This window comes from Triticum urartu, chromosome 7 (genome assembly GCF_003073215.2).
Source record: "Triticum urartu cultivar G1812 chromosome 7, Tu2.1, whole genome shotgun sequence".
NCBI classification, from domain to species: domain Eukaryota; kingdom Viridiplantae; phylum Streptophyta; class Magnoliopsida; order Poales; family Poaceae; genus Triticum; species Triticum urartu.
In genome coordinates, this window is record NC_053028.1 from 320,837,565 (window position 1) to 320,842,211 (window position 4,647).

The following is a 4,647-nucleotide window of genomic DNA, read 5'->3' on the forward strand; positions in this document are numbered from 1 at the left end:
TTTTAATTATTACTACTACAGCAGAAAAATAAACTACTACTAATTTTTTTGGTTTTTCTTAAGGTTTAACAAACACACAAGAAGAAAGCAGGAAAGAAAATAAACTAGCATGGATATTACAGTGAAAGAGTATGAGCACCGACATCTAGCAATGAGTGTGTGTGAACATAAATGTAATGTCGGTGAGAAATACGTACTCCCCCAAGCTTAGGCTTTTGGCCTAAGTTGGTCTATTGCCAGGGATAGCCTGGCGGATACCCATAGGTGTAGCTGGGGTCGTACTGCGACGAAGAATAGTTGGGATCATACTGTGATGAAGAAGAAGACTCTGACTGCCACTGGCTGACAGTCATCTCTGGGATCCCAAGAATAAACAGATTGTCGTGGAGGCTCATCTTGTGGTTCCTGTTTCGGGGCTGGTGCAGGATTCTTGTAAGCTTGGACGGCAGCCCACGTAACGAGGTAGGGTCCTACAAAATTAAACAAAGAAGGAACAGGCAACGTAATAGTTTCAGGATAATGTTTATCAAAGTATAACTTATATTTGAGCTCTCCATTCCTGTCCTTAACAAGAAAATCATGAGCTATCATGCTCTTATAGTCTAGATAAGCATTAGGCAGCAATTTTTCTTCTTTCCCATAATGCCTAATAGCTATGTTAAAGTGTGCAGCAAGGCGAGAAGCATAAATGCCTCCAAAGATGGGGCCTTTAGTACGGTTCAGACTCAACCGCCTAGCAATAATTCCGCCCATACTGACAGTGTTGTCGCGGTATAAACCATGGAACAAAATAATAATATCAGGAACACTAAGGTTCCCACAGTTCCCACGACCAATCAAGCATCGACTAGCAAATAAAGCAAAATAGCGTAACACAGGAAAATGTATGCTAGTGATTCTTGCATCAGAAACCTTCCTGGTTTCTCCCATAGAGATAAGGTTAATAAATGGTTACAACTCTTTACGAGGTGGTTCCTCTAAGATACCATCAGGAGGTATGTTGCAGACTGCGCAAAATTCAGACAATGGCATTTTCTTCACAACGTCATATAAATGAAACTCTACTGAAGGAGGTGACTCTTTAGGGAAAAAGTAGAAGTTTTGCACAAAAGTATTTGTGAGTAAGAGATACTGTGGACGTTGGTCGCGGACAAAGTCGGTGAGGCCAGCATTCTTAATCAATGAATAGAAATCCTCATAAATCCCGGCCTCTCTCAAGAAATTATCAGAAGGCCATTCACACGGCCGGATCTCCGCGGTACGAGGCAAATTATATTTGGGCCTCTGAGCTTCTTCATTTTGTTTATCCTTTGAGATTCGGCTCGATGAACCCCTCAAAAGTCTCCTCATTATTTTTCTGAAATAATCTGAAATTTTTAGTAACTTCAAACAAAAGTGAACCAACTTCAATAAAAATGATAGCAACTACTCCTACAAGTGCCTAGAGCCTATATCAAGCATTAGAACTACTTGGAACCATATAAATTTGACATGCAAGCTCAAGAACATGGTCACCTATGCACCACAAATTTGCAAAGAATAAAGCACTAGAACAAAAACTAATTGGACCATTGGAGGAGTCACATACCAAGGAACAATCTCCCCAAGCAGTTTTGCGAGAGGTGCTTGAGCAAGGAGATCGAAAATCACAGCAAAAGTGGCTGGAACTCGTGCTTGAGTTGGTTTTTCGGGTTTGTGCGAGACAGAGGAAGAAGATGGGTGCTGGGATAAGTGGAGGAGGGCCACCGTGGGCCCACGAGGCAGGGGCGCCCACCACTCTCGTGGCCAGGTGGCAGCTCCTCCCGCGGTAATTTTTGCACAGTAAATCCTCAAATATTCCCCGAAAATCATATTAAATTGGCATGTCATTCTGAGGACTTTTATTTTCGGGATATTTTTATATTGCACGGGTAAGTCAGGAAATAGACAGAAAAATACTATTTTTACTTTATTTCTACTAATTAACAGAAAATATAGAGAGGGTACAGAAGGTTGTGCTTCTAGTTTCATCCATCTCATGCTCATCAAAAAGAATCGACTAACAAGGTTGATCAAGTCTTGTTAACAAACTCATTCCGATAATCATGAAACTGGAGAAATTTCGAATAACACTAAGTTACCTCAACGGGGATATGCACATCCCCTATAATAAGTATATCATATTTCTTTTTGACAGTAGGAAGAGGAAATTCAAAACCTCCAATTATAATCAAAGGAATTTTTCCAATGGAGTTGATACTATGAACTTGAGGTTGTTTCCTCGGAAAGTGTACCGTATGCTCATTACCATTAACATGAAAAGTGACATTGCCTTTGTTGCAATCAATAACAGCCCCTGCAGTATTAAGAAAAGGTCTTCCAAGAATAATAGACATACTATCATCCTCGGGAATATCAAGTATAACCAAGTCCGTTAAAATAGTAACGTTTGCAACCACAACAGGCACATCCTCACAAATACCGACAGGTATAGCAGTTGATTTATCAACCATTTGCAAAGATATTTCGGTAGGTGTCAGCTTATTCAAGTCAAGTCTACGATATAAAGAGAGAGGCATAACACTAACACCGGCTCCAAGATCACATAAAGCAGTTTTAATATAATTTCTTTTAATGGAGCAAGGTATAGTAGGTACTCCGGGATCTCCAAGTTTCTTTGGTATTCCACCCTTAAAAGTATAATTAGCAAGCATGATGGAAATCTCAACTTCTGGTATCTTTCTTTTATTAGTAATGATATCCTTCATATATTTAGCATAAGGATTTGTTTTAAGCACATCAGTTAATCGCATACGCAAGAAGATAGGCCTAATCATTTCAGCAAAGCGCTCAAAATCCTCATCATCCTTTTTCTTGGATGGTTTTGGAGGAAAAGGCATGGGTTTCTGAACCCAAGGTTCCCTTTCTTTACCATGTTTCCTAGCAACAAAGTCTCTTTTATCATAACATTGATTCTTTGATTGTGGGTTATCAAGACCAACAGCAGGTTCAATTTCTACATCATTGTCATTACTAGGTTGAGTATCATCATGAACATCATCATTAATATTTTCACTAGGTTCATGTTCATTACCAGATTGTGTTTCAGCTTCAGACATAGATATATCATTTGGATTATCAGGTGGTTCAGCAATAGGTTCACTAGAAGTTTGCACAGTTCTATCATGTTTCTTTTTCTTTTTTTTAGAAGAACTAGGAACATCAATATTATTTCTCTGAGAATCTTGCTCGATTCTCTTAGGGTGGCCTTCAAGATACAAAGGTTCCTGAGTCATTCTACCAGTTCTAGTAGCCACTCTAACAGCATAATCATTTTTCTTACTATTCATTTCATCAAGCACTTCTTTTTGAGCTTTAAGCACTTGTTCTACTTGCGTGGTAACCATGGAAGCATGTTTGCTAACAAGTTTAAGTTCACCTTTAATATTAGCCATATAATCACCCAAGCATCTAATCATATAAGCATTTTCTTTTAATTGTCTACCAAAATAAGCATTGAAGTCGTCTTGCTTAAACATAAAGTTATCAAACTCATCCAAGCACTGACTAGCAATTTTAGTAGGAGGAACTCCAGCTTTATCATATCTATAGAGAGAATTTCTCTTTACTACCTTTGTCGAGATATCGGGATCAGGAGGTTCTTCAATAAATAAAGAATTGAGATCATATGTTTCTTCAATAGGCGGTATATTAAGACCATGTATTTCTTCAATAGGAGGTAAATTCTTAACATCTTCAGCTTTAATACCTTTCTCTTTCATAGATTTCTTTGCCTCTTGCATATCTTCGGGACTGAGGAATAGAACACCTCTCTTATTCGGAGTTGGTTTAAGAATAGGCTCAGTAATTGGAGCAGGAGCTGGCTCAGGAGGTGCCCAATTATTTTCATTTGTCAATATATTATTCAATAGAATTTCAGCTTCATCTGGTGTTCTTTCCCTGAAAAGAGAACCAACACAACTATCCAGGTAATCTCTGAAAGCATCGGTTAGTCCATTATAAAAGATATCAAGTATTTCAGGTTTCTTAAGAGGATGATCACGCAAAGCATTAAGTAACTTGAGAAGCCTCCCCCAAGCTTGTGGGAGACTCTCTTCTTTAATTTGCACAAAGTTGTATATTTCCCTCAAAGCAGCTTGTTTCTTATGAGCAGGGAAATATTTAGCAGAGAAGTAATAAATCATATCCTGGGGACTACGCACACAACCAGAATCAAGAGAATTAAACCATATCTTAGCATCACCCTTTAATGAGAACGGAAATATTTTGAGTATATAGAAGTAACGCGATCTCTCATCATTAGTGAACAGGGCAGCTATATCATTTAACTTAGTAATATGTGCCACAATAGTTTCAGATTCATAGCCATAAAACGGATCAGATTCAACCAAAGTAATTATATCAGGATCAACAGAGAATTCATAATCCTTACCAAGAACACATATAGGTGAAGTAGCAAAAGCAGGGTCGGGTTTCATTTTATCTCTAAGTGATTCTTTATTCCATTTAACTAATAACCTCTTAAGCTCATATCTATCCCTGCAAGCTAAAATAGCGGCAGAAGATTCCATATCAAAAAGATAACCCTCAGGGATAATAGGCATATTTTCATCATCACTATCATCATCATATTCAGATTCAATAATT